Source organism: Adiantum capillus-veneris, chromosome 17, assembly GCF_014529385.1.
Source record: "Adiantum capillus-veneris isolate H3 chromosome 17, ASM1452938v2, whole genome shotgun sequence".
NCBI classification, from domain to species: domain Eukaryota; kingdom Viridiplantae; phylum Streptophyta; class Polypodiopsida; order Polypodiales; family Pteridaceae; genus Adiantum; species Adiantum capillus-veneris.
The window spans coordinates 96,541,876-96,559,552 of NC_140947.1; positions in this window are offsets into that span (position 1 = coordinate 96,541,876).

A 17,677-nucleotide genomic window follows, 5' to 3' on the forward strand; every position below is an offset into this window, starting at 1 on the left:
AAAACACTTACAAAATCGGCCTCAAATGATGCCCATCCACCGCTCCCCAAGTGGTGCGAGCTCCCTGCCTCTACTCGCGCTCTGGCTGCATCCTTTTGTTGCTTCCACTTGTCGGGATTCTCGCGCGCTGCTTTCTTCGCATTCTTCCAATCTTCTTTGGCCAGCCAATCTGGCCTGTTCCACCCATTCTTGATTGCTTTTTGCACTTCGGAACGCTTGTGTTTGCAGTATTCGCGCATTCGAATCTTCGGTCTTCATTGAAGCGCTGATCCCGTGTTGGAACGGGAAACTCATCATGAAGTATATTGATGACTCTGTTTTTTAAATCACTTGATACTTCACTCCATTTGTTTAGTATGTAGTGTCTAAACAGCTGAGAGCAAAGACCACGCATGCGCGAGATCACCTTCTTGCCGTCATCATCCATGATGATGCCGCCGCTGAAGTCGACGGAGTAAGACAAGCCCTCTGGCCGATGACGCGTGAACCTGGGTGTCCCGGCAGGGGTCTCTAGCGGCATGTCGACACTGGATTGTGAAGCATGCAAAATCGGTTGATTTTAGCCTCTAGATCTTCCGTCATCTTCTTCTCAACACCGAGATTGCACATGACAATCCCAGATATGCGCTCATCATCTATGGTTCGCCATAGCGTGTCCCGGGCTTTATCAAATCCGTCTAGCCACTCTCCAATGTACACTAGGGACTCTGATACCAACCAACCTTCTGCCATGCTACCCTCCTGACGTGCCTTTTGACGCACATATCCCTTAAGAGTTTTCATGAAACGTTCTAAGAAGAACATCCATCTGGAATGAGTTGTGCCAGCTATTTCCACCTCATCAACTATGTGAACAAGAAGATGCACCTGAATGGTTAGCATGGTAGTAGGAAAATGTTTCTCAAACATGCACACAAGCTCCGCAGCATTTAGTTTGGCGAATGGTATGGAGTCTACATTAATCTCCTTTTGTGAGATCCATTGCGCCAGCTTTGCAAGTTTGTAGACTGTGTTACGGATGTCGAGAGACAAACATCCCTCAATGGCAACCGGTATAATAAACTGTAAAGTATGTGCAGCAATGATATTAAAGTCCACATTTTATGCAATGATATTAAAGTCCACTATGAACGTACCTGACACATTTTATGCCAATCGTGTGACTTCAAACCGGTAAGCTCTCCTTCTTTACTAAAACACGTTCGGAGCGAGTGCATTACGCCAGTGGGGGTCCGCAAAGATCGAATGGTCTCTTTTACTTTGCGTTCTTGGGCTCCTGTGAAAATCCATGGTGCTTTAGGGAGTTTTATCGATCCATCAGACGTTGTTTGCGGCCAATATTGCTCCATACGATCCACATTTCTAAGGTCAACTCTGGCTCCCAAAGTATCTTTCTTGCCGGTCAGATGGTCCCATAGTAGATTACCCACATTCTTCAATATGTGCATTGGATCGAGCAAGTGATTGATCATGAGTCGGGGCCAGTATGGTAACTCGTACCATAGAGATAGTCTCTTCATCCCTGGAGGCAATCCGTCATCGCACATCTCCTTCTGCTCTAACCATGCTTGTGCAGACATCCTTGGTGGCTCTCTTCCCAAAAAGCCGTCGCGTAACACATGATTCTCTAGAAGATACGCTTGATGACCTTCGTAGATTTGCTTCTTCAGTGAGGGTGCCCTACGTGCATTCAGTCTCGGTCCACATGTGACACATGCTCTGTATCCGCTTGTTTGAAGCCCTACATGTATACACATGATAATAGATCAACTATGGGAAAAAACAAGATTTACAGTGTCTGAGTGAGGAGTGTCAATAGATCACCTGAGCATTCTGTTAGCCCGGGATAGTCATGCATGGTCCACATTAGAATGCCTCTGATCAAAGCATTTCGTTGTCCTGTGTGTCGGCTCATATTCACCACCTCTATGCCAATCCACAATTGTTGTAGCTCTTCCAATAGTGGACGAAGATACACATCCATATTCCCCACTTTATATCGCCCTGGCACAATCAAGCTTAGCCATAGGTGCCCCTTCTTCGTAGTCAACCATGGGGGAATGGTGTAGTTGACGATGACAACGGGCCATACACTGTAAGATGTTGATCTTTGACCAAATGGATTTAAGCCATCCATAGCCACGCCTAAGCGCAAATTTCGAGCATGTTCCATCTATATGTTTCCAGGCTGCGCAATCTGCAGGAATTCGTAGCACACCATCCGAAGATTTATTCTCCTCATGCCATGATGCTAGGGCGGCCATGGACTTACATTCGAAGAAATGCTTGATGCGAGGAAGCAGAGGAAAATGTCACAAAACCTTTTGTGGAATTTTTGTCCCGTGGAGATCTACTCGATATCTTTTGAAATCACATTTCGGACACTTCTCCATGTCTATGTATTCCCCTCTGAAAAGAATTCAGTCATTAGGACAAGCGTGGATAGAATTGTAATCCATCCCCAAGTTTCGCAAAATCTTTCTTGCTTCATCTCGGGAATCTGGCATCACATTGTCAGCTGGTAGTATGTGCTCTTTAAGCAATCTACAAACATAAAAATACGATACAGTCGTGTAAAAATCTATCAGATCATTATGCATTTAGAGTTTTATTAAAGTAAACTAATTGTAATAGATCACCTGAAAAGCGCTATGACGCTAGTGTCACTCCATCCAAACTTTGCCTGCATGTTGAGAAGAACCAGGAGTGCTTTCAATCTAGACATACGTGCTCCATTATACAATGGCGTATCGGCTTCACTTTTCATATCATCATAGATAAGCCTTTCTGAATCCATGATCGTCTCGATCATTTCATCAATCTCGGGCTCAAACATTGCCTCGTTGGGAATGTGCTCTGCATGATCATCCCCCGAGCTGTCAGAGGCTACATCTTGTGGCCTCACATATGCTGCTTGACCAAAGTGCCTGCGAACACGTCTATTGGGTTGCAAGATTGCTGCTTGTTGGCCAACGTAAGAGTCCGACGAGTTATAATTGGCAACAAATCGATCTATAATAGATGGATCGAACTCGCCAAATTCATGAACGTGCTGCAAAGAAACACGTCTTGTCCGTCGCAGAGCATGCTTGCATTGATTACAAGGACATAAGACCCTCGTTGAGAGATAGGTGTTTCGGTTGGATGGTCCCACATCCTCGTCACTACTCATAATGAGGATAAAAATCTTATGACCTGGACAACAAATTTAATATTCTATTGGCATTCTTCGTCTTATCTCTCTCTCTCTCTCTCTCTCTCTCTCTCTCTCTCTCTCTATCTCTCTCTCTCTCTCTCTATCTCTCTCTCTCTCTCTCTCTCTCTCTCTCTTTACCTCACATTCTCTAGTCATGTCCAATCCCCGCACACCTCGGTCTAGAGGTGCACGGAGATCAGAACAACCGGGTTATAATCTCATCTTTATTGGTCAATACCTATATTTGTGGGTACAAGAAATCTACACACCCACGTCTACATGATACTGCATGTAGTGGACAAAACCCCTTTGCCTCTTCTCTAGCTGTAGCACTTCACAGCATCTTAACATCTTTTCACAGTAGATCTTTTCACTGTTCGTCTAACTCTAAACCCTAAACCGTAAGTAATTCTTGCGTGGACTCGATCTAACGTAAATAAGCGTAAATCTAACTAAAAATAAACCTAAATCTAATTTAACGTAAGTCTACATCTAACTTAATCTTTAACGTCTTTTGGGATAGTTTCCTACGACGTTAAAACTCTCCTCTTCTTGTGTGTGTGTGTGTGTGTGTGTGTGTGTGTGGGTAAACCTAAATAAACCTAAGTCTAATCTAATATAACATAAATCTAAATCTAACGTAAATTATGTTATATTAAAAACAAAGAACTAAACTAATAGGGATTATAAGAACCTTAAAACTGATTTAACACATAATTTTTCACATAACTCGGCAAGATTTGGCATTCTCATCACTAAATATGTGAGAGTTAACTTCCGGCGGTGACGCTGCCTCATCTCCATCCACATCTGACGATAGCAATTGGCCCTTTAGACGGTTATCGCTCTTGTTACTAACTTTGAAGTTGCTATTGAATGGCTAGAGGTTGTGTAGATGGTCATTGTGTCGGGGATATAGTGACTCTTGCCGCCCTGAAGATCCACCTTCTTCCCTATCTTCTGAAGACATTTCACCAGTACTTTTGGATCGACGGAGCCCACCATGAGTGAAGGCAGCAATACCCTATATTCCATTGAGGGCTTTCTTCACCCGCTTCATGCAGGCATCGCAGTCTATGGAGACCTAAATCTAATCTAATCTAACGTAAATCTAAATCTAGCATAAATAAACGTAAATCTAGTTAAAAATAAACCTAAATCTAATCTAATTTAACTTAAATAAACCTAAATCTAATTTAACGTAAGTCTACATCTAACCTAATCTTTAACGTCTTTTAGGATAGTTTCCTACGACGTTATAACTCTCTTCTTCTTGTGTGTGTGCGCGTGTGTGGATATGTGTGCCAATAAAAAGAGATAAATGGTATAACCTTTCTATCACCCATGCCAAGTATGATAGATTGATTATGCCATTTCCCTCTTGAATAATAGGTCTTGAGTTCAACTCCTCGTTGGCTAGATCTTTAGGTCTTTTAATTTTAATTAGTTTCCTACGACGTTAAATTAGTTTCTCTCTCTTTCTCTCTCAATGTGTGTGCGTTTTTTTGGATCGTATGCATGTTTTCTCTCTCTTTTCCTCTCTCAATGTGTGCATTTTTTGTTTATGCATGTTCTCTCTCTCTTTTCCTCTCTCAATGCGTGCGTTTTTTGTTTATGCATGCTCTCTCTCTCTTTTCCTCTCTCAATGTGTGTGTGCATTCTTTGTTTATGTATGTGTGTGTGCGTTTTTGTTTATGTTTGTACTCTCTCTCTCTCTCTCTCTCTCTCTCTCTCAAAAACACTATGTGTGTGTGTGTGTATGTGTGTGTGTGTGAGAGAGAGAGAGAGAGAGGGAGAGAGAAAGAGGGGAAGGGAACATGAGAATGAGGAGAGGGAAGGAGCATACCTGGCTCTCCTTCCTCTCCTCGTGTGTGTGTGTGGAGAAGAGAAAGAGAGAGAGAGAGAGAGAGAGAGAGAGAGAGGAAGAGCGTTACCTGCTCCTTGCTTGAGGGCGCCGAAAAACTCAGATTTGAGATCTGAGTTTTTGGGCGCGCTCGGTTATTTTTTTAGCCCAGTCGGCGTCGCTATGAGCATCGCAAATTTCTTTGTAAATTTGCGACGCTCATAGCGACGCCGGGAATTTTTTTTTTGAGCGTCACTGTGTGAGCGTCGCTAATATGAATAGCCTCTTGTAGTGAGGTACAGACAATCGCGACTGCTACTGACAGTATGAACTACTCGTGCACACGAGACCAATGACCACTCGTGCATGAGCAAAGTGATCACTCCCACGGCCTCAATACCAAAAGTTGTATCTCCTCTCGACAACATGATGGATCTCGAGAGAGAGGAAATAATACTCAAGGTTACCTTTGGATGGCTATCCTCAGAGAAAAGGGAATCCTCTGCTTCAAGGATGCTCTCCCTCTGCATGCAATCGCTCATTTGTAGGTTGCCGTGAGGAGAAAAACGCAAGGAATGTATGTTTGTTCCCCATCGCCTTCCTACTATATTTCCCTACTACTAGGGATGAATGTAAGAAATGTTGGGGTTGATCTATCATAAAACGCTAGGCTCCCTGCCCACCACCCAACTTAGGGCTAATCACCTAGGGATGCCCTTCACCCGTAGGGCTTGCGTACACACTCATCTCACCTAGAAGACAAGATTTGGCTTGCAACCGGGTGGACATATCGACTCCAATCTAGAACATTTGCAATGCCACATACATGAACAAGGCACCTATGGAGAAGAGAGATCACTAAAAGAGACAAGGTAGCTGAGAATGATGTCTATATATAGATAGATAGATAGATGTATATATATGTATATATATATATATATGTGTGTGTGTGTGTGTGTATGTATGTGTGTGTGTGTGTGCGTGCACTACAAGAGGCCGGTAGGTCACGCAGAAGTCAATGCAGGTACCGACGAAATAGCGCTAAATTTTAAACTAAAAAGCGTTGAAATAAAGTTTGGAAGAGACGCCGGTATCGTAGCGTCGGTATAACTATCGGTGTGGCAGGCGTCGAAATAGGCCTAAAAACAAGCGTCAGAATAATCAACGGAATAAGCACTGGTAACAATATATTAAATTTCGATGCCTATTCCGTGACCCCTGCCGACGGTCATACCCTAACCTATATCGACGACCAAAACCTGCAAAATTTTTCTGGGCAGAGAGGGCTGGAAACTAATGTTGCATGTACTGCAGCAAAAGAAAACATCCCTCTCTGCCCAAAGGAAGAGTGCACAAGCAACCGCACTCCACCTACAAGCTAACAATAAAGAGCGAGTGTATGGCAATTAGCAAAATTGTAAGAATAACATAACTTGTTAACATGATTAAAACATGAGTCGAAAACTGTAAAACCATAAACATAACCTGTGTGCCATACCATAACCATTACCATCACCATAACTTGCTTGTTATACCATAACCATCACACGATTTCTATACCATCATAGCAAAACCATAACCATCACCTGAACCAAAACCATAACCATAACCTTGCACAACCATAACCATAGAAAAACCATAATCATAGCACGATTGCTTTACCATCATAGCAAAACCATAACTATCACCTGAACCAAAACCATAACCATAACCTTGCACAACCATAATTATAACCATAACCATAACCATAAACCATAAATATAAGTTGACTATCCAACCTTAACCATACCATAAACATAACCATAAACCATAAGCATAAGTACTACAAAACTGTACATATGCAAGAGGTCACCGAGTGAGAAGCTCTCATGATAATGCCTCCCATCGACGTCCTCTCCCTCCTCCTGCAGAGCAGCTGGGTCAAAAGGGCCACAAGTCCATGCTTGTACCCATACTTCTCCTCTTGGCGAGTCGGAAGGTGCTTCACGGAAACTTCCTGCAAAATTATGGTTTAATCATTAGATAAATCTTCAAATAATATATATACTATCAATAATTTAAAGCATACGTATAATACTTACAAACCCATGTCGAAGCGTATCGTAGCCTCCACTCCCAAGATGTGACGCTCCAACAGACTCCAAACGTTCTCTGGATGCATCTCTCTGCTGCTGAAATCTATTGGGATTGTCTTGTGTCTCTCGTGCAATCCTAATCCACTCCTCTGTATCCAACCATGCCGGCTTGGGATCGTCATCATTGAACCTGTCTCTGGCCTCTGACCGATGGTTTGACATTGTGGACCTCGCCACGCTCAAAATCTAGGCGTTCGAGACCTTGTCGTACCCCTCTGCCGGCCTGTACTCTCTCTGAATGGCGTCGACAATGTAATTATTTCTCTCAAGATCAAGATTTTCCCAAATCTCCATCACAGTATGACCAAACTAAATTGTACAGAGCTGTCGAATCCTCTATTGGATTTCCTTTTCCACCCTATCTACCACAACAGCCCCATCCTTGCTCATGTACACCTTGCTAGGATCATGCTCGTGTGATCCCCAAGGTGTACATGGTGTGCCCATCGGTGAACTACCTATCGAAGAGTGTGGTGGGCGCTCTCTCAGTGGTGTGGACGCATCGCTAAAACTTCTACCACAACAACCACCGCCTCCAAAATGACGACGACGTCGTCTCGAGGATGAGCCACCTATCGTTGTAGAGGGCACACGAGTCCTAAGCGTAGGGGGCACACTAGAATGAGGTGTGGGGCCGCTCGGTGTAGGGACTACACTAGTCCTGGGCTTAGGGTCAGTTGTAGTAGGTCTAGAGGTACCTACACCTGCACCCCAAAGGTGCTCTGCCATGGCGATCTGCTCAGGTGTGAACTGAGACAAAAACGAGCTCATCTACTCGGATGACATGCAGGCTGGAGTGACTGGAAAACTAAAACTAGGAGAGTAGGTCTCATCCTCATCGGCCATGGCTAATCATACACAAACAACACCCACAAAATAAGTTAGTTTACATAAAAAATGTTTAATCAATACAAACAAAAAATCAAACGAAACTGCTACATAAATGATCAAAATCTAAAGTGTATTGTAGACTAATAAAAAGAGCCATGCGAAAGGTTTCCTACCAAAAGTCATTAGTTAATCTCTCATCCTCTATCCTCAGCACTAAAGGGCATGGGCATTAAATAAAGCTCGGGAGGTGGGATCGATGACTGAGAAGCCCGGGCATGAATCTCAAGGAGATTTGAGGGCTCAAAAAAATGAGGCATGGGGTGTTGCACGCGGGTTTGAACCCTCGTGGGTGCCGGGCAAGGCGCATGACTTATCCAACCCCCCTATGCGCATACGTTGACCATGATGGGCAACAAATGCATGATAAATAAACGTCGACAGGGTGTGCCCATGTCCAAGTTTACTTTTCGGCGTCCTAGTTTACTTCTGGGCATCCTACGGCCTTGCGCGCCTCTGCTTTTGTGCCCGGGCTTCTCAGCCGTAGATCCCACCTCTTGAGCTTCCTTTAATGCCCCGTGCCCTTTAGTGCTGAGGATACTCTATGAGATCTAATGCACCAAAGATGTCTATCTCAATCTGTACTTCTACATCTTTGTCATCGAACTCTACTTCTTCGTCGCTCTTCGCATCAACTTCACTATTTGACACCTCATCTCTAGGTTTAGACAATTGCTCAATGCAGACATCCACCTCAAAATCTAAAATTAAAGTTGGAGTCGGTCCTGCTCTTTGTTCATGAATCACCTCTTTGAGCTCAACATCCAATCCTTCACACACTTGCTTTCTACGTGGAGCAACTTGAACGACATAGAGCCAGTAGGTTTTAGACTGATCATTCTCATCATTTTCTATCCATATTGGATCATGTATGAACACAACTTGTTCACAATGCTGCTGAACTACGAATGTATCCCGCACATCTGTCCACACTCTCCTAGAGTTCACGTGAATCAATCCACTCTTGTCTTTGCGCACAGTTGCATTAGGGCCCGCTGATAATAACATTGAACCACTTGACATCAAATATAAACATATCAAACTTTCTAAAGCTAATCTTCAAGATGTCTTGGATGTAACCAATGTATTCAAGCTGGTCAGTCTTTGTATTCTCATCCCTAGCACTACTCCTACTTTCTTGGATGAAGCTTGCCTTAAAACCACTGTCAAAAGTGACCCTTTGTTCGTCGATCCGTTGCACTTTGAAGTGCTTTCCATGCGACCACAAAGCTCCATATTTGTGATACTACAGCCACCAAATTGAAATAGACTAAAAGTTATTAAAGCAAACTAATTTTCATGTACAGCTCGAAAAGGAAGTTGTGAAATGTACATGCCAATCGCAACCCCTTGACATCTCCTCTTCCTCTTCATTAATCAACACTCCACTCCTCTTTGCCTCTGAGAGTGTCGCATCTAACCACCACCCAGTTGGAAAGTCAAGCAATTTCTAAAGATGGTCTGGAAAAGGAAGGTTTCTAGTTGCACGGTTGCGCTTGAATTGAAGGTGATCTATCAAACGTTGTTGCTTTTCCCCTTCGTACCTCTCTAGCCACTTTTGCATGATGTCTGAGTTGAGAAGGAAAAATCTCATAACCTTTTCTCGCATTGTGATGTACATCTTCCTAACGATGCCTTGTCCCTGTGGATCGTCCCCTGTCACCTTGACGTTCACCTCGGTAGTCCACATTCGAGTATCTCTGGATCAATTGAGACCAAAAATTCACTGATGAGGACAAGAGACTCTTGTACAAGCCATCCTTCGACCATGCTACCCTCGAGCCCAGCCCTTTGACGAACAAACCCCTTTAAAGTCTTCATAAATCTCTCCAAGAAGAACATCCACTTGCTATGGACCACCCCAGCAACTACAACTTCATCGACCACATCCACAAGTACATGCATTTGGATGGTAAGAATGTTTGTTGGAAAGTAATTCTCCACCATGCACACTGCTTCGATAGCATTTAAGCGTGTTGCATTGATGTTGTCTTCTCTTATCTCTTTTGAATTGATCCAGCATACCAACTCACTGATTTTGTAGATTGTTCTTCTAATGTCATCTGTCAAACAACCCTTTATGGAAATTGGTAAGATGGACTGTAAAAATTTGTGCCAATTGTGGGACTTAAGACCATGTAGATTGTCATCTCTCGTAAAAGCCGTTTTCAAACATCGCATGCACCCTGTGGGAGTCTTGAATGAAGATATAGTCTTCTGCACTTGTTTCTCTTCCGCGTGACTCAAAACCCATGGACCTTTTGGTATAGACCACTTTCCATTGGGTTTAAGTCAAGGCCACATATCTGGCATTCGACCCACAACCTACATGTCATCTCTTTGGGCCTTGCTCTCCCTTTTTCGTGATGGTCTTCTAGATAATCTCCCCCACATTCTTGAAGATGTGCATTGGGTCGAGCAGGTCACTCTAGTACAGGAGATCATGGACAATAGAAAGTCTTTTCATTCCAGGTGTCATCCAATCTCCCCTCTCCAACCACATGTTTTTCCAATCACTCGTTTTGAGTCAATGCATATCATGTTTGCATATGTTTGTTCCACGTAGCTCATGTCCTTCAGGCAAAAATCTACCATGCTCCTTGTAAATTGTCTTGCTCAAATGATCAGAGCGGCGGAAGCCAAGTCGAGGACCACATTTTGGACATGCATGATTGCCTGAGTAACTCAAGCCTGAAACATCACATATTAATATTTAAAAGCGTTGGCATAGCCATGAATCACATGGGTGTGAGGGTTTTAAAGAAACTTACCAAACCCTCGCCAATCGTGCATGGTCCACATGAGAATGCCTTGCACATGTACATTCCGTCATCCAATTGGCTGGGACATATCAACCACATCGATTGCTATCTACAAGATTTGGAGCTCTTCTATAAGTGGTGCCAGATAGATGTCCATGTTCTTTGCTTTGTACTTTCCTGGGACGATCAATGACAACAACAGATGGCCCTTCTTGATAGTGAGCCATGGTGGAAGATTATAATTAACCAGACAAATAGGCCACTTGCTCCATGACGAACTCCGTAATCCGAATGGGTTTACTCCGTCCATTGCCAGACCAAAGCGGATACATTGAGGCTCGTTTTTAAATGTAAGCCAACTTTCCTCTATGTGCTTCCATGCACAAGAGTCAGTAGGTACCCGCAAAACATCATCTGTCGATCTAGTTTTTGAGTGCCATGTCATCAAAGTAGCTATGGACTTGCACCTGAACATGCTCTTTATTCTTGGAATGATAGGAAAGTATCGAAGGACCTTTGTTGGGATAAATTTTCCTTGTGTGTCCTCCCTATACCTGTTTGATCCACAATTGGGACAGTGTTCCAGGTTTGCATACTCATTGCGAAAAAGTATACAATCATTAGGACATGCATGTATTTTCTGATAATCCAAGCCCAAATTATTAAGAAGCTTTTTAGCGGCTGGACGGGTAGAGGGCATGTGATTCCCTTCTGGCAAGATTTGCTCATTCAACAACTGGCGTTACATGAACAAGTATGCCCTTTGATCACTTTATATGAACTGTAATTTGGACTTTACCATGCTTAGGATAAATATGTTTACCTGAAAATCTCTGTGACTGAGGCGTCAGACCAACTGTAGATAGACCGCAAATTAATCATTGCCAATGCGGTACGGAGAACTGAGATTTTTGCACCAGTGTAGAGCAGCATACATGCAAGAGTTTGCATCATCTCACCCTCCTCATCGTTGCTATCATGTCGTCGATATGAACGGGATGACTGAGGTTGGTCCACAGTACTGCGTTCAATGTTGTCGCCTTCTATGTTGGAATCCATGTCAAAGAATGCGTCCAACATTTGCTCCATCTCTACTTCTTGAAATGTCACTTCAGATATTGGTTGGGAGGACTCAGTCGATGGCTGCTCGTTTGAAAACCTTCTTCTCTGGGATGAAGTTGGAGCACTATCTACTTGTGGACTTTGACCTTCAATCTCTAGACCATGAGATCGATAATGTAGGTCTTGTACTTGCTCTATCAAAAAGAGACCGTGATTGCGTATGTGTTGGTCGCATATTTTTCATTCTCGAAAGATCTGATGCTTGCAATGTGCACAACGACACGCCATCCTATCGTCCATACTTTATCTAACAATGATGCAACAAATAATTAAAACACTCTAGTTGTTATATATAACTACAAGCTTTAACAACCTCACATTCTCTAGCCAGGCCTGATCCCCGCACACCTCGGACTAGAGGTGTACGGAGATTAGGACCATAGGGTAATAATATCGTCTTTATTGGTCAATGACTATATATTAAAGTTCTTGAAGTCTGTGTGCACTTTTGAAGTCGGATTGCATTTTTTCAACTATTTTCTACTAGCTCTAACAACCTCACATTCTCTAACCAGTCCCGATCCCCGCACACCTCGGTCTAGAGGTGCACGGAGATTAGGACCATAGGATAATAACATCGTCTTTATTGGTCAATGATATATATTAAGGTTCTTTCAGTCTGTGTGCACTTTTGAAGTCTGATTGCATTTTTTCTACTATTAATTTGACGCTAGCTCTAGCCTAGCCTATAACATAACCCTAACCTAACTTAATGTAACCTAACTTATAACATAAACCTAACCTATAACCTAACATAACCTAAGTCCGTTTGCGTTTTTAGAAGTACATGAGTCATCTTCGAAGTTCGATTGCGTTTTTTCTACTATTAATTTGACAATAGCTGTAAAAGACCATATTAGGTATTTTGGTAAAAATCTCACATTATGGGAATCTCCAAATCGACCGAATTCATGTAATTTGGGAATTTTCCACTTAAAGTGGGAAAAATTGAGGTGTGTGGCTAGTAAATAAAGTGAAAATCTCATAGGATTGTGGTGTTGATAAACACCAAAAGTCAAGAGGATGTACAACACATGGATTTGAATAATAACTATAAATTACATAAAACAAAGGAAGATACAAAAAAGATTTTGTTTACAAATTGACTAGTATAGTCACAATAGAAGCTCCACATAATTCTACTCCACATTTGATACCATATCTGAACTTTGATCCAAGTGTGGTTGATGTGCACGAGTGAGGCCTTCTTTGGCTTTTAGAGCATGTCTTTCTGGAATCTTTATTCTAGAAAATGGTCCTTCTTTGTTGGGTCTCCAGGACCAAACAATTGCATCTATAGTTTCCCACACTTGTGGGTCCTTATAGTTGACAGCCCAATAACCCTTCCAACAATTACTGTAAGCTTGAGTATCTGTCATCCCACTTTTTCTCGCGCAAGGTGCCCAATATTGAATCAAGAGTTTTCTGTAGTTTGGTGATGTAGGCTCATTATCAATGTCAGATAAAGCCATTGCAAGCCACACTGGATAGATTTCTGTGTCACTCAGAACAAGCATAAGAAAGTCACCTTGGTGCACATCAGACATAGGGTCAAACTCTTCCCTTGGCCTATCTCGTTGAGGCCCACAAAAATGATCGCTCAACTCTTCAAGGCCTAGGAATCTTTCTGCTCCTTGTTGCAAATTCATTGTAGTGCTTTGTAGGTGAGAATATTCTTGAGTTTTTGGCCAAAACATTTCATACAAGACTCCCTCTGATATGATTGCTTTTCCAATCTCTTCAATTACCTTACTCCAATAATCTATCACGGGTCTATAATATCGCGGAATACTTGAACCATTCCCTAAATTTTTCCAAAATTTTATATAGTTCTTTAGCCCCAAAATGACTTCTTCCTGGGCCTTGACATACTCCGCCATTTGTACTAGAGGTGGATCTCCATGTGGTAACATTGGCTTTCCTTCTGTGTCTGTTTTCCAAAGGCAAATACTTCCACTCCAACTTGATACACCTACATGTGCCTTATATTGCATCATTGGTGTCTCATCCTGCATAAAGAACCTGAACTGAAGCGGTTTGGAATGTCCAGCAAGTATGTCTTGTCCATCACAAAGATAGCCATCACAATATTGCTTGAAATCGGGGATCTTTGTGAGAAAAAATGGAGCTGGAGATGAAGATGAGCTGTTTCGTAATGTATCCATCAAATGTGGCAAAGTATAGGTTTGTGTAACTCTCAACTTCTCTGAAAACCTACTAAACATGGCGTCTATGTCCTCATGTGTATGCCCAACCATTAAAAATCCCAGCTGGATGGTTTTGAAAACACCCCTTGCAACAAGCATTGACAAATAGGCAAATAAGTATCGATTTTTGTTTTCCCCTGCACAATTATCCAATTGTAGCAACAAGTTCTCTTGCAATCTGCGAAATGTTGACCCCAATTCCTCTTCTGCAATTTCTGACGACTGCACAATGGGCTCTTTTCCATCACTCAAGTTATGGTAGTCCAAAGCATCCCTTGAGTTCAAAGCATGTAGTAGTGAAATATTGCTCCTTGGAAGTCCATTTGTTACTAGATCACCAAGAGGATGCTTATCTATCCTCTCGAGGTTATGTAAACAATTAGCAATTGAGCCAATTGTAAGATTTGGAGCAGCTGGCCACAAACCATTCAAGACAAAGTGTCCGTAATGACCTTCTCCATGTCCATGAGTGATCATGCCAATCAATGCCACCTGCAGATTATATCCTGAATCCACACCCTTGGGAACAATGCGTAATCTAGGAATGGCAGTCTTCTTTTGATCCATCTTATCATGGATTATGCATACATATTTTTGTGGTTGAGTTTTTGAATACGTGTGCCATGCATAATATAGGCTTCTGCAACTCTTTTGTTGTGCCATGTGAACTTCTCTCTCCCTCAAGAGAAGAGCTCTCTCTTCAAGAGAAGGTTTAGCTTCTAACCTTGCCTTGATTGAGCTACAAATATTGCACTTAGAGAACTCACTCGTCTTTGTTAAAGTGACATGTGGGTACTCTTTGTTCCAAATTCTACCAAAAGAAGATTGGGATAGCTTCTTCTCATAGCCCATTTGGTCAAGTGTCGTGTTGATTTCACATAAAATATCCACTTGTTTGTATGTTGATGGAATCACCAATTGAGTCTCTTTTGAGCCATCTAGCAGTGTTCTACTTCTATGTGGCATCTTCTCAGAGTTGTTTTCCACAAACTCATTTAGTAGTGCTCTTGCTAAACTAGTATGTTGAAGTCCCCTTCTCAATGTACATGTGTTCCGATGTACATATTGGCGCACACCATTTTCAAAGTTCTCCTTGTATCGATAAAATAATGTCTTTGGTATTCCATGTAGCTCATACCATGCTCTACAACAAACAATAAAGCCATTTAGCCTGAATTGGTATCGTGACTTCTCATCTTTTTGATAACATATAGAAAGAACATCATAAACATAATTAGTGCGTGATTTTTGAGACTCTCCCCAAAATTGTTGTCGTAACCTTGTCACCATATCACGATCTGCAAATTGGCAGCATTTTTGTGCACAACAATCAATGCATGATACCCTTTGAATTGATTTGTTTGAAAGGTAAAAAGTCGAAGCTGGTGCTGCTTTTGATTTTTGAGTCCTGTTCATGAAAGTGTATCGTCTCTTCCTTGACAACTGGACAACATTACTCCCATCAAGTTTTTTTCCAACATTGCCATCGTTGGATACCTCCTCATATGTAGCATGCATGCCATCAACAGGAACAAAGCGTTGTAATGGGCTCCCATTCAACATTGTTGTCTGCTTGATGGGCCACTTTAGCAAAGTGATGCTACCCACTTCAACCACATCATCAATGCTTGCATTTTCTCTTTCAATACCCACACCCACACAATCAGGACGAAGTTCCTGAAAGTTGGCATAATCATGTGGAAATACATATAAGATGGTCCCTTCATTCATGGTTTGCATCATTGTGTCATCTTTTAAAAGGACCCTCTGATTTCTCCAAGACTCTCGAATCATTGCTTCAAATTCTGGGCTTGTCATAGGTATTGCATCTGTAACTAGAGGATCAGAATGATCATGTTCTTCATCACCATTGTAGCTTTCGTGTGGATCAATTAAGTTCCCATTTAATACAAAAGATTGCAAAAGAAGCTTTGACCATCGAACAGCACTCCATAATGAGCCTTGGAGAGATGAAGTATCCATTGTAGGAAAAGGTAGGACCACATCCTTCAAGCATTCCTCCACTAGTATGGAGACATTTCCCAGCCCTATCTTTGTACCACCACAAGTGGAATCTGGATCTGTTCTACACACACAACCAATACCAACGATTTCATTGTCAAGTATCATATGTACTTCCTCCCCAGATTCAAAGTCCATCCTGTAAGTAAAAAGATTACATTGTTAAATCCATAGTTATAGAAAAATACTCTTCAAACAAAAAATCATGCTACAACATGAAAAAGGTTTGCATAGGTTGGACAAGTGGTGAACCTTGAGACCAAATCCTCCTTGCTATATTAATGGAAGCAAGGTTGGTGTGCGCTCCTTGCCGCACTGTCGAAGCAAGGGACTTGCCAATACACCGTGTGCGAGCCACAAACGGCTCCAAGCACACAACAAGCCTAAACTAGCAAGCTCAAGAAAACAAAGGGTGTGTCACTCACCGCTCTACGCTCGCCTTTGTGGTGGATTCCTCGCCGCGATGAAGAAGAAGCTGCAGTCGTGCCGCGCTCAACCGCTTCGCCGCCGTCGTGCCTTCGTAATGCTCGATCGCACACACACTCTCCCTCTCTCTCTCTCTCACACACACACACACACACAAGGAGGTGAAGAAGAAGAAGAAGATGGAGATGGAGCAAGAGCACTCTTCTATTGCACAAATGAGAGAATGAGTAAAAATTAGGTTTAGTTGGCTTTTATAGGAGCTCACCCCATTCACACTTGGGCGCCCATGCTTAACCAACTAATCCCTTGAATGTCCAAGTTAAAGTGCGCCTCTCATCGGAGATCACTCTACCTTTCCCTATTGGTCCGACAAGCCCGGTACCTGATTCTACCAAATACATAATACACGTCCGTCGTAGGTGATGGGGTGTCCGTGTGCCATGAGGGTTAACATGCCCCCCTTCCTGATGTAGATTCCGTCCTCGGAATCTATTGAGTTGAAGCTGGTTCGTCGAGGTGGAAGAGCATTTGAGATGAATGTCCTTAGCCTTCTTTAGTCACTGCAAAATCAAACAACATTGGCACAGTAATGGCATTCTCTTAAAAAGCATATGCAGTTTTAGGTAGACAAATTGATTGGTAAAAGAATTTCAAACAATTTGGTAGCAATGAACATTAAATTGCAATGTAATCAAATGCATAAACAGATGTAAAGGTAAAAAATTAAACAAGTCTGGGGTCTCTAATTTGACGGTCGAAAGGCACTAGAGATCGAATATTAATACCATGGGTAAGCTTCTTAATTATCTGTGGTCAATTAAGTTGTTTAATCGCGAGAGCCAAGTATTGATGTTCGAGGGTTGACTAGAGGCTATATCTAGAAAACCTTGTAGTTAAGCTACCATAAAAGGAATTTCTCATGAAATCATCGCCTGACTGATTACTTTTTCTTTGACCCCCCAAAGTCTTTTCACATTGATTCAATTATGATGTGTGTGCTTATTTTGTATGCCTTGGGTTTTTTGCTTCTCAAGGAAAAGCGCCCACAGTGGGAACCTCTAGGGCTCTAGTACCAT